Genomic DNA, 20,406 nt, shown 5'->3' on the forward strand with positions numbered 1-20,406 from the left:
GTGCTAGCGAACGGCTGCGGGTTTTGAATTTAAGAACATTACGATTTCAGCAAGCTCCACACCCTATGGCATCCATTACAGAAATTTTATGGTTAAACATTCAAGATATCCATACATATTTAAATCCACATGCAAAACCTAAGATATATTTATAAATTCAATCATAATACGACATGTAAATTGGAAGCATAAAGCGGTAGTGGTAGTGTAAACCTGTTGGCAATTGAATTGCAACGTTGAATTGGCAGATCACTCTTAGGGTTGGTGCCGGATTGAGTTGGGCGGAGGTAACCTTTGTGCAGATGAGTTTCCTTCAGGGTTTCCTTTAGGGTTGCTCTGAATTCTCGGGGTTAGCCTCCAGGGTTTGTTGTTCCTTCTTTCTGTCTCCGTCCGTCTGTGTCTCTTTTTTCTCCTCCCTCTTCTGACTGAAGTTGTGGTATTTATAATGATTTTTTGTGACCTAATGGGCTCAGAATGAAGCCCAAAATTTCTGGTATTCGCAAGCTTCGCTAGGCGAGTGGTGTAGCGAAGGGTTCGCTAGGCGAAGGATTTTGCTCGCCTAGCGAGCAAGCCAGTTTAAGTCATTTTCTGGATTTGGCCACCTGTGTGCTGGGTCTTCGTTCCTTTAAGATCAATGTCTTGAAAAATGAGCTGGAGTGCCTTGAAAAATGTCTTGCAAGATTAACGGGCAAATTTTGGGGTATGACAGATGCATAAAGAGATTGAAGTATATGTCGACGACATGATTGCTAAATCAATTGATAAAGAGGAACATGGTGAGCATTTGTTGAAACTATTCCAGCATTTAAAACTACTCCGCTTGAATCCCAATAAGTGTACTTTTGGTGTTCGTTCTGGTAAGTTGTTGGGCTTTATTGTCAGTGAGAAGGGTATTGAAGTTGATCCTGCCAAGGTCAAAGCAATACAAGAGATGCCTGCACCCAAAACTTAGAAGCAAGTCAGAGGTTTTCTCGGCCGCTTGAATTATATTTCCAGATTCATTTCCCACATGACTGCCACATGTGCGCCTATATTCAAGCTTCTTTGGAAAGATCAGTCTTGTGATTGGACCGAAGACTGTCAGTAAGCATTTGATAGTATCAAGGAATATCTGCTTGAACCCCCGATTTTGTCTCCACCTGTTGAAGGAAGATCGTTGATCATGTATTTGAATGTGCTAGAAGATAGTATGGGTTGTGTTTTGGGTCAGCAAGACGAGGTTGGAAAGAAAGAATTTGCAATCTATTACCTCAGTAAGAAGTTCACCAACTGTGAGACTCGGTATTCTATGCTTGAGAAAACTTGTTGCGCATTGCCTTGGGCTGCTAAGCGTCTGCGTCAATATATGTTGAATCATACCACTTGGTTGATATCCAAAATGGATCCAATCAAGTATATATTTGAGAAGCCTGCTTTAACTGGGAGAATTGCCCGTTGGCAGATGTTGTTATCAGAGTATGATATTGAATACCGATCTCAGAAAGCGATCAAAGGTAGTATCTTGGCTGACCATTTGGCTCACCAACCAATTGAAGATTATCAGTCAGTGCAGTATGACTTTCCTGATGAAGAGATTTTGTACTTGAAACTAAAAGATTGTGATGAACCATTGTTAGATGAAGGGCAAAAACCTGGTATTCGTTGGAGCATGGTATTTGATGGAGCTGTTAATCAATATGGAAATGGCATTGGAGCAGTGATTATTACTCCTCAAGGCACGCATCTGCCATTTACAACTAGATTGACTTTCAAGTGTACAAACAACATGACAGAATATGAAGCTTGCATTATGGGGCTTGAAGAAGCCATGAATCTCAGAATTAAATATTTAGATGTCTTTAGTGATTCGGCTTTGGTTGTGAATAAAATCAAAGGAGAATGAGAGACAAATCAACCCGGCTTGATACCATATAGAGATTATGTGAGGAGGATTTCAACTTTCTTTACAAAGGTTGAATTTCATCATATCCCCCGAGATGAAAACCGGATGGCAGATGCTCTTGCAACGTTGACATCAATGATTATAGTGAAGTATTGGAATGAAGCTCCCAATTTATCTGTGATGCGTCTTGATAGGCCAGCTCATGTGTTTGTTATTGAAGAGATCAAAGATGAGAAACCGTGGTATTACGACATCAAGTGTTTCCTCCAAAGTCAGATTTACCCGCCTGGGGCATCTTTGAAAGATAAGAAGACTTTGAGAAGATTAGCCGGTAATTTCTACTTGAATGGTGATGTACTGTACAAGATAAACTTCGACATGGTTTTGCTCAAATGCATGGATATACACGAAGCAAACTTGTTGATGATCGAAGTACATGAAGGTTTCTTTGGTACTCATTCCAATGGACATGCAATGGCGAAGAAGATGTTGCGAGCAGGTTACTATTGGCTGACAATGGAATCTGACTGTTGCAAGTTTGTGAAGAAGTGCCACAAGTGTCAAATTTATGCTGATAAGATTCATGTTCCTTCGACACCATTGAATGTTATCTCTTCCCCAAGGCCTTTCTCCATGTGGGGAATTGATATGATTGGGATGATTGAGCCCAAAGCTTCGAATGGACATCGTTTCATTTTGGTGGCCATTGATTACTTCACAAAATGGGTTGAAGCGGCATCGTATGCAAATGTAACCAAGCAAGTTGTTGTAAGGTTTATATAGAATCATATTATATGCCGTTATGGTGTGCCAAGCAAGATCATTACTGACAATGGATCAAACTTGAATAACAATATGGTGGAAGCTCTTTGCAAAGACTTCAAGATTGCACATCATAATTCTTCTCCCTATAGACCCAAGATGAATGGGGTTGTTGAAGCTGCGAACAAGAACATCAAGAAGATTATCCAGAAGATTGTTGTCACATATAAGGATTGGCATGAGATGCTCCCATTTGCTTTGCATGGGTATCGTACATCCATCTGCACTTCAACAGGGGCAACCCCTTTCTCTCTTGTATATGGTATGGAAGCAGTGCTCCCCGTAGAGGTTGAGATTCCTTCGTTACATGTGCTCATGGAAGCCAAGTTGACTGAAGCTGAGTGGTGTCAGACCAGGTTTGACCAGTTGAATTTGATTGAAGAGAAGAGATTGACTACTATGTGCCATGGTCAGTTATATCAGCAGAGGTTGAAGAAAGCTTTTGATAAGAAGGTCAAACCTCGAGTGTTTAGAGAAGGTGACCTTGTGCTCAAGAAGATTTTATCGTTCAAACCAGATTCCAGAGGAAAATGGACCCCCAATTATGAAGGCCCATATGTTGTCAAGAGAGCCTTTTCAGGCGGTGCATTGATTCTTACAACTATGGATGGTGAAGAGTTCACTCGTCCTGTGAACGCAGATGCAGTCAAGAAATACTTCGCCTAAAAAATAAAAGAACAACTCGCTAAGTTGAAAACTTGAAAGGGCGGCTTAGGAAAAAATGAGCGTCTCGGTGGATTGAAAACCCGAAAGGGCGATCTAGGCAAAAGTTAGAGACATAAAACAGAAAATAATTTCTCGATAAGTTGAGTACCCCACCTTGGGGCAACATATGCAAAAATTAGGGATTATGGCAAGTAACTGCAGTCTGCTGATCTTCAGTGATTTTTGAAGACTTGTTTGAGCACAAGGGTTGACATTAGTTCATCTCCAGCGGTCAAAAGCACAGTGGATATCAAGATTTGGTAGAAGGATTAAGGATCATTTGTATTCAATGTAACCCTTTTCCATGTAAATTACCATTTTCAACTTTGTAAAATCTATGGAGTCTTGTCATTTACAGACTACCATTCTATTAAATAAAGTTGAGCTTTTATCCAATTGTTTCTATTCTTATTTATTTCAACCAATAGTTTTAATTTTATTATGATCATTTTGAAATTAATTTTTTTAATTCAAATCAAGTTTTCTTTAATATATAAAAGCAAGAATTTTTCCAAAGCAAGTAATAGTAATATCAACAACATTTCAGTAAGAAGCAAGTCCTTAAGTGTGAGGCATATGAGGTTCCCCAAGCAGTAACTCTTCGGGTATCCCTAGTCATCAGTGTTGATTCATTTCCTCAGTAGAGTGCTGTTATCCCCAGCTAACGGATTCAGTTCCCCGACGGAGTGTTTGATTCCCCAGTGGAGTTTCTTTCTTTATCTCCAACTGAGTTGATTGATTCAAGTCCACAACGGCGTGTTGTTGTCCCCAACAGAGTTTCGGCCTTCCTAGCGGAGTTCGTATTTCCTCAGCAGGTAGATTGTTATCAAAAGATGTTTGATCTTTCTCCAGTAGATCGCCTTGGTGTCCCCGCCGATCGTCGTATCTTTGCTCCCAGTCAGAGTTTCCTCCTGGTTTTTGAGCAGTGTTTGATTTGTTCCCCAGTAGGGTTGTCTCCCATGTTTATGGTGTTGACCTAAAATTCCCTATGGTTTGGATGTTTTATTCTCGGCAGATCTCCTTCCCCAACATGGGTTGAGCCTTTGGGATTTTGATCTCCCTGTTCTCCAGCAATTTGTCTCCATGATTTTTTATGGATTGACTGAGGATTGTACCGGTGGTTCAATTTCTTTGCGATACCTCTGTATCCTTTGTGATCGTTTTGTCAGCATAATCATCATATATACATATACATATACATTCATATAAAATCATGATTAGCATATCCTGCATATTCATATTTGATTTGTTTGAGATTTTATTCTATGTTATGGCGATACTTTATCCCCATACCAAATCTGGTGTCTGTCTTCTTTCAATTGTAGAGTGTCAGCCCCTAAGCAGAAAATACTTTAGCCTTTCTCTGTTTCCCCACTGAGTTTGTTTCCTTAGGGATGGTTGTTATTTTAGTTCCCTCTCCAGCAAATTTTCTAGATGGAATTACTCCCCTTGAGTTATGTCCTCATTGGGTTGAGTCTTGATTGACCGTTTTCTCTCTAGCTCTTACCTAGATAGATACTTTGGTCCCTCTATGAGTCTATTACCTAGTAACTGGTAATATTCTTCTTAGTTTGCAGCTTGTTACTTCTTGCCCAATACCCAGAAAAAGTACCCTTTTGGTTTTCTCAGTAGAGTCCCCTGAAAGTATATCCTTGATATGTTCACTTTAACGAGTGATGGATATCTTTCTTTCCCCCGCAGGAGTCTATCCTTGATATGTTCACTTTAACCAGTGACGGGTATTCTCTTCTTTGGTATTCTACCTAGTTAAAAGGTAGTTGTAATCCCTATTTTGGTTCCTCAGAGAGTTAATCCTTGATATGTTCATCTTAATCGATGACAGGTTTTCTTCTCCTTGAGTGGTATTCTATCCAGTAACTGATAGATGTAATTCCTATTTTTATCTCCTCAATAGAGTCTATCCTTGATATATTCATTTTAACCGGTGACAAATTTTCTCTTTGAATGGTCTTCTACCCAGTAACAGGTAGTTGTAAATCCTATTGTTCCCCTTTTCAGAGTCTATCCTTGATATGTTCACTTTAACCGGTGACATATTTTCTATTTGATTGGTCTTCTACCCAGTAACCGATAGTTGTAAATCCTGCTTTGTCACCTCACAGAGTAAATCCTTGATATGTTCATCCTAACCGGTGACGGATTTTTGTCTTCGACGGTTTTCTATCCAGTTTTTGATAGATGTAATTCCCCTTTTGTTGTTCAGTTGGTATATCCTTGATATGTTCATCCTAACCGATGACGGGTATCCTCCTTGACATCTCCAGGAAATTTTATCCTTGATATGTTCATCTTGATCGATGACGGATTTTCTTCCCTGTCGAGTTTATCCTTGATATGTTCATCCTAACCGATGACGGATACTCTCACCTTTGGTCTTCTGCCCAGTAACTGGTAGTTGTAAATCCCATGTTCTGCAGTTTTCCCTAGTAAGGATATTCTTGCCCAGTGACCGGTAATGAATACTCCCTACTGTTTTCCTCAGCGAGTCATCCTTAATATGTTCATCTTAACCAGTGACGGGTGTTCTCTCTGTCAGATCTCTATTATCTCCTTACCTAGTAACAGGTAATAGGTAATAGATTTCTGCTCCTCCTGCGTTGAAGTTTATTTCTTCCCTAGTTGAGTTGAGTGTGCATTTCCTTAGTGAAATCTTTCTGTCTCCAACGTGAGTCGAGTATTTCAATCTTACTCGTATCCCCTGCAGATGTTCTTGGTTTCTGATCGGGAAAATAACAAGTGTACTATTTTGTCTTTTATAGTAATAATGGGGAAATTCCCCGAATGTCGATCTCAAGGACTGCATGTTAGTATTGAGTTTAAATTATCATTCAATTAAACAAAAAGTATTAATTTGGTTTTTGAGTGTAAAAATATAATAATAAAAGTAAAGGTAAAGAAATATGAAAAGAAGGGTTTATAGAGAAAAAGGAACAATGCCAGGGAAGGTGTATGATTTATCCTTGTAACAACTCTGAGTCACTATTGCATCAATAAATATCAATTACTACCAGTTCTCAAGGGTATTTTCTCCCAAGTCCTTAGTGAGAAAACCTTTAATCAATCTACCCTAATTCCTATGTCCATAGCCAATTAGGGTGAAGTTAAGCTGTATAATATCAAGAATGCTCTGGTTCATACAGGGTATCCCTAGTCCTAGGTGATATCTACTGCAGAGTAACCTGATGAAAACCTTATCAATGGCAGTCCAACCTAATTGATAACCACAAATCAATCTCAATTGGTCCGAAAGAGAAAGCAATAAACACATCAAGAGGTTACGTAAACAAAATATTATAAATGCAACTGTAAACTCAAATTCATTACAATTCTAAATCAGGGACACCCCCTAGCATTGGGAGATTTAGCTACTCATATTGTTTAAAACAAATTCAAGATAAAAATTACACATTACAAGTAATTGGATGACTTTGATCTTCAATCGCTCCCGCTCATGAATCTCTTCAGCTCTCCAAATGCCTTGATCTCTGTAATACTTGATTGCTTCACAATATTGTGGTTTGCTGTATTCCAAGATGATTTTTCCTTTGGCAGAAGACCTCTTTTTATAGTGAAAGTTCCCAACAGCAGTTGGACATGTCCAAGGATGTCTCTAAAAACCCGCAGAATGAAAAGCCCGAGAAAACTGGAAATTTTGGGCTTGGGCTGACACGGGTGGCCGTGTCAGCCTACTGTTTCTCTTGACACGCCCATGGCAAGGATGACACGGTTGGGATTTCTGCCTGACACGGCCCGTGTCAACTGACATGGGTGGCCGTGTCAGGCTACTGTTTTCTTCCCTTGCTTCCCTTGCCCTGACACGACCCGTGTCAGGTGACACGAGTGGCCGTGTCAGGCCTCCTGTACCGGGGTTTTCTGCTCCTTTGCGTGCCGGAATCTCGCACTATCCTGTTTTGAATTCTCCGGTTCTTCTACCTGGATCTGTCGGACAAAAACAAGCTATCCCACGCATAAAATCAAGATAAAAAAGTAAAACATAACGAAGATTTAAAATGCGTAAATAAAATAACGGAAGTAAAACTAACTTGAAATGTACCATAAATGCTTGCACAGTGTGTCAAGTGTCTCTGTTTTGCGTCGGATCATTAATAAAAACTCAATATAAATGGTGACTGATCACAACCCCAAACTTAGCTCATTGCTTGTCCCAAGTAATGTTTCATTATCACTCCCCATAATTCTTTATGCTTTCCACCACTGCTGAGATCATTCACGAACGTCTTCCCTTTTCCTTCCACAAGTCCTGCCCATCCTCGTAAGTCATCATTCACACTTCCACTTCAAAGCACCGTTTCACCTGTCAGCTTATTTCACATTCTCACCAATTCTCTCGGGGTAAGCTATTTACACTCATAATTCAAAGTATGCAATATCACTCACAAGTTTGAATAGTCTCTCTTTTCTCATCACCGACACATAACACACACACTTTTTGAGGTCTTTCGGGTTGTAGCTTGGCTTGGGTTAGGGTATGGATTCAAAAAGGAAAACAAGGGGCTTTTGGTTCAGAGTCGATGGTACATCCTGTGTTTGTTTCTTTTATTTCCTCGGTTTTCTTTTCTTATTTTTTTTATCGATGACCCTTTTTCGTGCTTCTTTATTTTGAATCTTCGAGTATTCGATTTTTATTTTTATTTCTTTTTCTCGATTCATCAATTTCTTTTTCTTTTGTTTTTGCACTTTCTTGGGCTTTGAGAGCTTTTGGGGTTTTTACCCCAAACTTAGCTTTTCAACACATCTAGAATACATTCTCATGACTCTGAACAGGGTGAGGAAGTGTTTTGGCCAATGGTTAATTTATGGTGTTTTAAACAAAAAATGGATATAGGCTTAAAGGGGGTTAACGAGGGATATAATAATTCGGGATGGCTAGAAAGACTCGGGGTTAATTACAAACAACATGCCTCAGTGTGTGTATCATGCAGTGACAGTCCCAGAGAGTCTACGCAAATTTAGAGTGATAAATACAAACCTGAATGACACTCATGATGATTAATGTGTTTGGCCTTTTCTGACTCACTTGGTTTGGTTCAGCTTTGACATGATCCACAGTGCTCCTTAATTTGGTGCAATTTCTTTCTTACTTCGGAATGTGCAGGGTACTCGTGTCGGTTAAGCTGTATACGTTGCGTCCGATCTTTACTTTCAGCAGTGTTACTTTCTGGGGAGATCCTTCACAACAGGCCATGGTGAGTGGTGTGATCTTTTATCCACTCAATTGTGATCATTACTTTTTCCAACCTAACAACACAGACTTGACACACACACTTGCAGCATAATGTACTTTCAACAGACAAATTAAATCTAGACTACAAAAAGTAAAAATAACACAATAATCAAATACTAATAAAAGAAATAAAATCTCCCCCACACTAGAACTCAACATTGTCCATAATGTTTGGGAACAAGCGCAGAGGAGGGAACTCACATGGTCCTACTGAGGAGGTGGGCGCGGGAAATGCAACATCAACTGTCGCATCATGCTGCTCATCTCATCCAACATCTCTCCCTGACGGGCTTGCTCGATGCCTTGCCTTTGCTGTTCAGTTCTCAAGTCACCTATCTCGGTCTGTACCCAGCTCCATTGGTCAGTTGACCAAGATGATGAACCCGCCGCCTGTTGGGTGGGTTCCTGATGCTGTGGAACAAAATGCTCAGGAGGTGCTTGAGGATATTCTTCTTCTATTTCCGTTCCTTCTTCCTGGTCATCTACAAAGTGCTCACATGCATTAAAATGGTCAGTTTCATGGCCTTCATCCGCATCGGGATCGACGCTCACATATAACCAATTAGCATAGTCAGTAATAGCAACTCTGTCCGAATCCGGTAGAGCGATGATAAACCTTTTATGAATGAGTACAGAATAATAAGTAGGGGAAACCACAATCATACCTTGGGAAATCAGAGCAGACATGTCAATTTTTGTATTACCTGCAATTGGCGTGTCCTCGAGTAAAATAGCCTGATACCCGAAATGCAATGCAATTTGGGTGATCATACATCCCACGGATATGCCTCATGAGTTTGCTCGGCCGACTTTACCCAGGTAGTCCGCTGCAAAGGCAGCTACATTGATGGTCTTGGTTTGAGCCATCGAGTACATGAAGAATATCTCTCTCTGAGTAGCTACCCCAGTGTTGTCGCCTCTACCGAACAGGGTATAGGCTAAACCTTTTTGGGCGTACCTGAAACAGGGATTCTGGATGCCCGAGGCTTTCGCACCTTTGGAGGAGTAATCCGTCCTCCCAGTTATGGCGATCCAGAAATCCTTCGGAGAGAACCCGTCTGGGACCGCTCCGGGTCCGTTTAGAGGGAGTCGGAGTATTGCAGCTAACTCCTCAACAGACAATTCATGATAATTGTTAAACAATCGGAAACGTAAGCTGCCGAAATAATACCTGGTTGTGTTAATCCACCGCTTTTCCAGCTGGAACTCCAAAGTGCTGAGGAACTCGAGAGTAATGCGCTCGTAGGTCGGCGCCTCCAAACTCATAAACTCGAGCATGCCCAAAACATGGAACATTCAGTCTACCTCAATTTTCAGCCCTAGAGCGTTCAGAGTATGCTCACACATATACCTGGTCGGCGTGAGCTTGCGCTTCCGGTGAATTTGGTAACGTCGTTCTTGCTCTGGATTGTCAAACACAATGTTGTGGGGATTAGGATTCCGACTCGAGCGCTTCCGGGACTTCGCCATCTCTGCAAGTTGTTGCTTTCTGGTAAGGATTCTTCGCGGGGACATTTTGGACTTGCAAAAAATAGCAATATTTCGAACTTTCGAGTTAGGAAAATCTGAAACCGTGGTTGTTACAGGGACGGCGAGGTGAGAAATATTTGTGAAGGGTATTTTAGTGATAGGTGAATGGAACTGGGGTGTATGGAGGGTTTTGTGTGGTGAGGTGAGTGAGGTTTAATGGAGTTTGTAAGAGAGTGAGAGAAGAAGATGAAAAATGATGAGAGAGATTAATGAGGTTTATGGTAAAAATCTGATAATGATGAGGTGATAGGAAAAATGTGTGGTTAAGAGTGGATTAAGTGGGTGGGCCCCACGAAAAATCAAAAATTTCAAAAAAATTTCAAAAAATCCGCCTGACACGGGTGGCCGTGTCAGGCTACTATTTTACCTCGTTCCAAAATTTCTTTTACAGTGCTCCTGACACGGGCCGTGTCAGGCCACTGTTTACCAGTCCCAAAAACCATTTTTCCTACAGTGCTCCTGACATGGTCCGTGTGTCAGGCCACTGTTTTCCAACATCCTTCATACATTTTCCCTCTCTTGACACGACCGTGTCAGCTGACATGGATGGCCGTGTCAGGCTGTCCTTTTGGCCGTTTTTTTGTTTTCTTGTCAGGTCAATTGCTGGTTCCTCTGGCTTCTCTTTGTAGAACTCCTGTATACCTACAAACACATATAACTGATTAGAAATAAAAAGCGTGGGTTGCCTCCCACGAAGCGCTTCGTTTAACGTCGCATGGCTCGACGGTTCTCCGTCTACTTAGGTGAGACGGATTTTTTCTATAGGACCACCCTCCTGGTCTTGTATGTAAGGTTTCACTCTCTGCCCATTTACCTTGAACGTGTCTCCGTTCGCTGGATTTCTTAGTTCAATGGCTCCATGTGAAAATACCTTTTGTATCTCAATGGCTCCTGTACCGGGGTTTTCTGCTCCTTTGCGTGCCAGAATCTCACACTGTCCTGTTCTAAATTCTCCGGTTCTTCTACCTGGATCTGTCGGACAAAAACACAGCTATCCCACGCATAAAATCAAGATAAAAAAGTAAAACATAACAAAGATTAAAAATGCGTAAATAAAATAACAGAAGTAAAACTAACTTGAAATGTACCATAAATGCTTGCACAGTGTGTCACATGTCTCTATTTTGCGTCAGATCAGTAATAAAAACTCAATATATGATCACAGGGTATCTTTTACCAGTAGACTAGTCAATGGTTTTGCAATCTTAGAGAAATCTTTTATGAACCTGCGGTAGAAACCCGCATGTCCTAAGAAGCTTCAGATGCCGTTTTCATTCACCGGTGGTGGTAAATTTGCTATTACCTCCACTTTTGCTATGTGTACTTCGATACCTTTGTTAGAGATCTTGTGTCCCAAGACTATTCCTTCCCGAACCATGAAGTGACATTTTTCCCAATTCAGGATCAAATTTGTTTGTTGGCATCTCTCTAAAACAAGTGACAGGTTAGTCAAACAATTATCAAATGAAGATTCGAATACAGAGAAGTCATCCATAAATACTTCCATATGCTTTTCGAGCATGTCAGCAAAAATAGAAGTCATACACCTTTGAAAGGTGGCTGGTGCGTTGCACAAGCCAAATGACATTCTTCTATAAGCAAAAATACCGTAGGGACAGGTGAATGCAGTCTTCTCTTGGTCTTCAGGGGCAACCGCAATCTGGTTGTACCCCGAATAACCGTCTAGGAAACAATAGTAATTGTGTCCTGCTAACCTTTCCAGCATTTGATCAATGAATGGTAACGGGAAGTGATCTTTCCTCGTTGCCACGTTTAGCCTTCTGTAATCGATGCACACTCTCCAACCTGTAACAGTGCGGGTTGGAATCAACTCATTCTTTTCATTCTTTATTACCGTTGTTCCCCCTTTTTTTGGTACCACGTGGACTGGACTTACCCAAGAACTATCAGAAATAGGGTAGATTAGGCTCGTATCCAAGAGTTTTACAACCTCTTTGCGCACCTCTTCTTTCATGGCTGGGTTAAGTCTTCGTTGTGGTTGCACTACCGGTTTGTGGTCATCCTCCATTAAGATCTTGTGCATGCAAACAGTAGGGCTTATACCTTTTAAGTCCTCAATTGCCCATCTGATTGCACCCTTGTATTTTTTTAGCACTTGAATGAGTTCTGCCTCTTGGACACTCTTTAGACTAGCATTAATGATGGCTGGGCATTTTTCTTCAGTGTCTAGAAATACATACTTTAGATTTGTTGGCAACTGCTTCAGATTCACCCCTTTTTTGGGTTCTTCAGTGACATCAGATGGTGGTGGTCTTAGATCTTCCCACCGGCGTGGTCTAGATCTAATCTATTCAGGTTGTTTTTCCATCAGAGCAAGCACCTCAGATTCTTCTTCATCTTCATTACTTTCAAAAATGGACAAGCTTAAGACCCGGTTTAGTGGTGACCGGGGTCTATGCTGGTCATTTTCTTGAGCAATTATTTGGTCGATTATCTCTAGAGTGTTGCTTGTGCCAATATCATCTTTGTATTGCATGGTATTTCTCACATCTATCTTTAACTCTTCATCGTAGACCTTGAGGGTCATAGTTCCTTCCTCAATATCTATCATACACCGTCCTGTTTCCAAGAAAGGTCTTCACAATATGAGAGGAATCTCCTCATCCTCCGGCATTTCCAGAATGACGAAGTCGATTGGAAAGACAAACTTGTCAATTTTTACCAGAACATCTTCCACAATACCATAGGGTCGCCGAACAGAACGATCCGCAAACTGAAGGGTCATTCGAGTATCTTGAACAAAACCGATGCCTAATTTCTTATAGATGGATAGTGGAATCAAGCTTACACTTTCCCCTAAGTCAATCAGAGCCTTCTTGAATTTTCTATCACCAATAGTGCAAGGAATAGTAACTGATCCCCTGTCTTTCTTTTTCACTGGGATTTTCATTCCTTGGAGAATGGCACTGCATGTTTCAGTCAGGATGATCGGTTCCATATCAGTGGAACGCTTCTTGGAAATTACGTCTTTCATGAACTTGGCATATATTGGCATTTGTTCCAATGCTTCAGAAAAAGGGATATTGATTTCGAGTTTTTTGAACATCTCCAGAAACTTCTCGAAATTCTTCTCATGTTGATTTTTCTTCTTCTGTCGTGGAGGGTAAGGGAGTTTGATTACGGGTTTAGGAACCTTCTCTTTCTCCTCGACAGGAGGTGGTATTGTTTCTTCATCTTGGACTTTTGTTTCCTTGATTTCTAAATCCACCTCTATTAATCCATCTTTTTCTATATTATTTTCCTCTGTTGACTTTCCACTTCGGGTTATGACAACGTTCACAGTGTTATGTTCCCGCGGATTTGTCACCGTACCACTAGGTAAGGTGCCCGGGGTTTGAGAGTTTGAAGCTAACTGTTGTGCTATCTGCCCCATTTGAACTTCAAGATTTTTGATGGAGGCTGTGGTGTTTTTCTGATTAGTCCTTGTTTCTTCTTGAAACTGTATGCTGTGGGCCGCTAGCTTTTCAATGGCAATCTCCCATTCAGCCTTTTTAGGTCCCTGTTGTTGTTGCTGCTGTTGCTGATACTGAGTCTGATATTGCCCAGTACCCTGTTGCGGAACATTCCCTCTCTGATCTTTCCAGGAGAAGTTTGGATGATTCTTCCAACCTGGGTTGTAAATGTTAGAGTAGGGATTATTCTGCTTCAAGAATTTGATCTCTTCAATTTGTTGGGGAGTCGCAAAGCAATAGACCGTGTGATGAGGTCCATTACAGATTTCACAAGTGCTCGCCTGAGCTGGCTGAATCTGCGCTATCTGTTGAGTACCTATATTCATAGCATTCAGTTTTTTGTCTACTTCGGCAGCAATAGTGTCTTCCAGACGGAATTTATTTGTCTCTAATTTTAGATCAATTACCCCGTCTGGCTGACTGGTACACCTGTCATATAGCTCTAGATGCTCATTAGCAGCTTTTGCTTCAATAATCCTCTTGATACCAGTGGCTGTTGAGAAATTTGTTGAGCCACTGACTGCTGTATCAATCAACTGTTTTGTCTTTATTTTCAGCCCATTAACAAACATTTGCATTTGTTCTGTCTGATCCATATTATGAGTGAGACACGCGATTAAGATCCTTTTGAATCTTTTGTAAGTGTCTCCCAATGATTCACCATCCTTCTGTTTGAAATTCAGAATTTCATATCTTTTTCGCAGGAATACTGATGCTGGAAAATACTCATTTAAGAATGTAGTTTCCATCTCCTCCCAGGAAGTGATACTACCGGCAGGGAGAGAATAAAACCATTCTTCCGCGTCTTCTGCTAAAGTGAACGGGAACATTCTTAATTTTTTTGCTTCATCAGTGTGACCATCAATTTTCAGGGTGGTGCTCATGGTCAGAAATCTTGGTAGGTGTTTGTTGGCATCTTCATTAACCTTTCCGATGAAAGGTTTTCTTTCCAATTGATTGATCGTGCTAGGATGCAGTTAAAAATTTGTCACATTCACCGGTTGGTTAACAATGGTCAGTCGACCACCCGGTGCGTTTGCACCTCCATAGTCACCTAGGAGTCTTTCCGGAGGTGGAGGTGCAATTGGAGGAACTTCAGCCATTGGTTCCTTGACTTCTGGTTGATCCGAGGTATTTTCTTCTGTAGAATCCACTCTTTGTTCTCCACGTCTTCTGTGAAGGGTTCTCTCGATCTCTGCGTCAAAAAGAATTTCAGCTGAGGGTTTTCCTCGTATACACAAATTAGTAAATTATAAATGACAGGAAAATAATTTTATTGCAGAGCAACAAAATTTTAATTGAAATAAAATTAAACTCTATATTTTTGGCAGTCCCCGGCAACGGCGCCAAAAACTTGATCGGGAAAATAGCAAGTGTACTATTTTGCCTTTTATAGTAATAATGGGGAAATTCTCCAAATGTCGATCTCAAGGACTGCACGTTAGTATTGAGTTTAAATTATCATTCAATTAAACAAAAAGTATTAATTTGGTTTTTGAGTGTAAAAATATAATAATAAAAGTAAAGGTAAAGAAATATGAAAAGAAGGGTTTATAGAGAAAAATGAACAATGTCAGGGAAGGTGTATGATTTATCCTTGTAACAACTCTGAGTCACTATTGCATCAACAAATATCAATTACTACCAGTTCTCAAGGGTATTTTCTCCTAAGTCCTTGGTGAGAAAACCTTTAATCAATCTACCCTAATTCCTATGTCCATAGCCAATTAGGGTGAAGTTAAGCTGTATAATATCAAGAATTCTATAGTTCATACAGGGTATCCCTAGTCCTAGGTGATATCTACTGCAGAGTAACCTGATGAAAACCTTATTGTGGCTCCCCGGATTTCCCGAATCCAAGTACAAACGCGAAAAAGGAGTGGCGCGGAGAAAGAGTAGAGTCGCCAGCTATGTACTTTTATCCCAAGAGGAGGGAAAGGTAGTACTTGTAGCGGGGTATTCGTTACCATTAGAGATATTGACTAAATCCAAGGTAAATCATACAAGTCGAGTCGCCACCGCACTTCTATTTATCCAAAGGAATGGTTAGAAAGCGAACAAAAACCTAAAAGTTTTATCGAATCAAAAACTAGTAAAAATGTCAGAGATCTGGGTAAGGGGGTTGGTTATGCAATGGGAAGGTATTAGGCACCCAAAGCATCCTAGGTACTCCTAAGGAGCCCTTTTCACATTTGTTGAAAAGGTTGTTGTTTTTTTTTTTGAAAATTTATTTGTGCAAACATGATTGAAGGGATGAGAAAAGCGTGTATGTTTATCTAATGTACTACTTACTAAAAGAAGGGTCAAAAGAAAATGACTCGCACGGACGTCGCATCCACTGCATACGTATCTCATCTGAATCTGAGAATCAGAGTCTTCGTAGCTCGGCTACCTATGGGTTAAAGAGGAGTGTGTTCGCTAAGACATCGCGTCTTATGCCTACATATCTCATCTGGGATGAAAATCAGAGCAAAATGTAGTTCGACTACCTATGGGGTAAGGGTTGTGTTTTGGGGTGAACGACGTTACTACGCAATCTACCGGATGCTCGACCTTTGGAGACTTACTCGCCTGTAGTAGAAGGAGATAACGTGTTTTTAGGAGAAGAAAAATCAATGAGTTTGGGGTGTTTAGGGATGCTCATGCAAAAAGGCAGTCCTAGATGAAGGAACCGCGCTACCTTAAATGACATGCCACGAGAGGCTATACGAAACCTAAGAAATCGGTAACATGCAGGAAAAGTAAAGGGATCGAGAGATCTACCGTATGGATAAAGATCCGAAGTAACAACAATTAAAGAGATAAGAAACCCAGAGATCTCTCAAGCTAGCACCATCAAAGAAAGTGAGTCAGTACAGGTAATCGGAATAAACCTCCAGGTGGTACCCCACAAATAAAGTGGAACACCAGGCAAGCCATCTCTGCAAGAGTCATATGAGCCCTCACAAAACAAAACTCAACAAACAGGTTAGAGAAACAAGATAGGGTAATCAAGAGTTGCCCCTAAATCAAAAGGTAACCACATGAATCATGCCATTAAAATTCACAAAAAGCTCATAAAAAGCAACCAAGGGTAGGAGGCCTAAACCTCTTATCAAACACATGCATCAAAAGGGTATCAAATTCACCCATAATACCTCATACATTCAGAGCATTCAAATTAAAAGCATACAGTAATGGGAATAAGGCAAACCTGACTGGAGAGATCGAATGAAATTGAATTGCCCGGTTGGGTTTGCAAAGCACTCTTAGGGTTTATATGAGAGGAAATTGGTTCTTTGAAGATGAGTTCCCTTCAGTCTCTGGAGGTTGCTCTGAACTCTGTTAGCTTTTCTTTCACTATCTTTTTCCAGCCAGGGTAATAGGAATAGAATTTGCCTTTTGTTTCACTGAAACTCTGAATTTATAACCTGATTTTTGTGGACCTGTGGGCTCAAATGAGAGAGGTCCAAGTCCAAAATTTTTCTGTTATATTTTATTTATTTATTTATTATTATTATTTTTTTGTTTTTTTTTTTCGTTTTTCGTTTTTCGTTCTTTTTTTTTAAACATGTGGGCTTCGCCTAGCAAGCATGACAGTTCAAGAAATTCCTCTGAGCGTAGGTGATTCTGGTGGCTTTTCTTGGGACTTGCTAGGCGACCCATTCTGCTCGCCTAGCGAGCATGACAACTCATGAACAAACTTTTGCTCCTTCAAGATTAACGTTTTGACTGACGAATAGACCCCATTTGAACCTGTTGGAAGTATCTCAAGCCATTCCCTTGTGTTGACTGATCATCTAAATAGAACCCACAAAGTGTCTTGGATGATACTCAAGCTTCAAACAAAAGATGTTAGTGACACATTTTTGTGCTTTTGGTTAGTAAACAAAAGTAAGAGAAACAATGATGAATAATTCAAGCATGCTTGGTGATCTCAAACCAATCACAAGGAGTCCCACCCAAAGGCAAAGGGAACCAAGATGCTAAAGATCCTTGAGGCAATGCAAATGCAATATTATGATGCCATGAGGGATCTTAGGGTCAAAATTGGGGTCTTACAGATGCCCCTATTTAAGGTCATTCTAGCCGGAGAAGTGAAGGTTAAAATCTTCGTCTCGACGGGGTAGAATGGGCTTAAATAATAACAAAGAGACGAATTTTGGTCCCTAAGAGACCTCATGATGCAAATGTAGGTATAAAAAATGGTAGCACTCTGTGGAGATATGTGTCCACAAAAGCAAAGAAATCAGAAGCCACTGATAATCCATATGAGCAATTCACTCCATGGGACCAAGACCCTGGGGATAGAAAAGGGATAAAAATACGCGAGCAGGTCACGACTCAAAGCGTGGGGAACAAAATTCCAAAGGGAAAAGATCCAATGGAAAGACTCGAGCTGACTCGAAGATGCATGTATTGGGGAATATGCCAATACAGCAAAAAACTATCCACAACAGATACTTCGGATAAAATCCGGATGAAAACAATCCACTGAGGGACTTCGCTGGGGATGTCCACAAGGACACTCCTGGGGAAGCAGCGGGACAAGGTATTATCGGTTACTGGGTAATAAGCTCAAGGAGACATGTGATCTGAATGCCAGGTATGAGGGTGAGAGATACAACATGCTCAGGAAGAGATGAATATCCAAGACCGGTATAAGGGTGAGAGATATCAAAACTTCAAAACGTCTGAGGAAAACCTAAAAGGTATACTTCAACTCAGGGATTCTGACTCCACAGGGGATAAAAAGTCATAATAGGGAGCAGAGAGGAAGGAACACCGGGGATACCGGTTACTGGGCATATAATAGGTGACCAACCAAGGCGTGAATTGGGGAATATTCCCAAAACACTCATCATCCAAAAGAGGGCTAAAAGCAAACTCGATTACAGGATGGATATTCGACTCCACAAAGGGGATGCGAATCTTACTCAACTGGGGAAAAACAAAAGGCTTCAGACCCGAGAGTGCATGAGATATACTATCTATTACCGTCAGAACGTAGATAATAGACTCGCATGGACGATTATCCACAACCGGTTACTGGGTTAATAAAGGATAAAATTGACCGAAAAGAAAAGGCATCGGGATACCAAAACTAGGTATATAATGATGACCAATTCAGGAGAGAAACAAACATTACCACCAACAACAAGGTAGACGAGAGATGACCCGCTGGGGATAAATTGCGTAATCATGGCAATTATCCAAGCAGATGAGGGGATATCGTCACTGAATATTGGATGAAGATAACTGTCACCAATTAAAGATGAGCAAAAATAGTTACTATGCAAAAAGGGAAGAAATAGGGTTTACAACTACCAGTATGAGGGTAGAGAAACACAGACTCCGTCGGGGATAATAATTACTAATTATTGAGCAATTATTCATTTACCACGGGGAAACAGGAAAAGAGTCTCAAGAGACCGATCTAGGATCAAACTAGATAGGCACACCAAATCAAGACTTGTCCCGGTGAGGATATAACTCAATGGGGAAAACCATCCCAGTATATGTGTTGGGAAGGAACAAAAACAATCAACATCCACGAGGATATAACCCGGTGGGGAATATGGAAGAAAGGATAGACACTTTCTGCCTATGAAGCTGACTCTATATGGAGAGATCAGACACACACATTTGCTCGGGGAAGTATATCACCAAATAGCAGGAGACAGCAAACAACGATATATGGCAAAGAATGCAACATGAATATTTGAATGTTATAATTATGCATGAATATGCGTGGTTTATGTATGATGTATGCTGACAAACAGACATATTTAACACAACCAGGTCCAGGAATCAACCGACCGGTACTACATCTCAAGAGAGAAAGCCAAGTTCACCGGAGAGTATCCAATCTGCTGGGGATCAGAGATACCAGGAAGCAAAGAACTCTGCAGGGGATGAATCATCAATCATTCCAACTGGGGACGAGAGTTATCACAGGCAAGGTCCACCACACCAACAACTCTACTGGGGAATCTATCCGAGGAGATAAAGGATTTATCGGGATCAACCACCAAATACCGCTCTTGCCCAAAGAGATCCAAGCTGCTGAGGAAGAAAGATTGCTACTCTGCTGAAGGGAAGAGAGGTGACTCTCAACAAGCAATCCACTTGGTAGGATAAACCACCAGGGGTTCCGGAGGGAGGAGATACAGTCATGCCAGGAATATGGACAAAAATCTTACCCTGTTGGGGATCGTACCACCCTTGGGAGAGCACTGAGGATCTCCTAAGTATCCTTTCGTCATTGTGAATGTTCACTTTGTTTAAAAACAAATTATAAAAAATTTGATCGTTTAAAACAATGATATTTTCTTAATCAAAACATGCAAAACATTTGTTGAATAGAAACAGATAAGAGTGCCAATAATTGGATAAAAGGCTCAAGTTTATTTGATAGAATGGTAGTCTGCGAATGGCAAGACTCCATAGATCTTTACAAATTTGAAATTGGTGATATATATTGGAAAAGGGCTACATTGAACATAATGACCATTTCTCCACCAATTCTGAATCCGATGTATTTGAAGCTTTGGCTGATAATGAGCAAGGATCTCTGACGAACGACAGTTGTAGAACAAAGTCTTGTCAGGATGCAGTTACTTGTCAAATCCCTAATTTTTGCCTAGATTGCCCCAGGATGAGGTACTCAATCTAGCAGGATACATATATCATTATTATATATTTTTTTGTGTCTCTAACTTTTGCCTGGATCGCCCTTTCGGGTTTTC

Source organism: Lathyrus oleraceus, chromosome 2 (genome assembly GCF_024323335.1).
Source record: "Lathyrus oleraceus cultivar Zhongwan6 chromosome 2, CAAS_Psat_ZW6_1.0, whole genome shotgun sequence".
Taxonomy (NCBI): domain Eukaryota; kingdom Viridiplantae; phylum Streptophyta; class Magnoliopsida; order Fabales; family Fabaceae; genus Lathyrus; species Lathyrus oleraceus.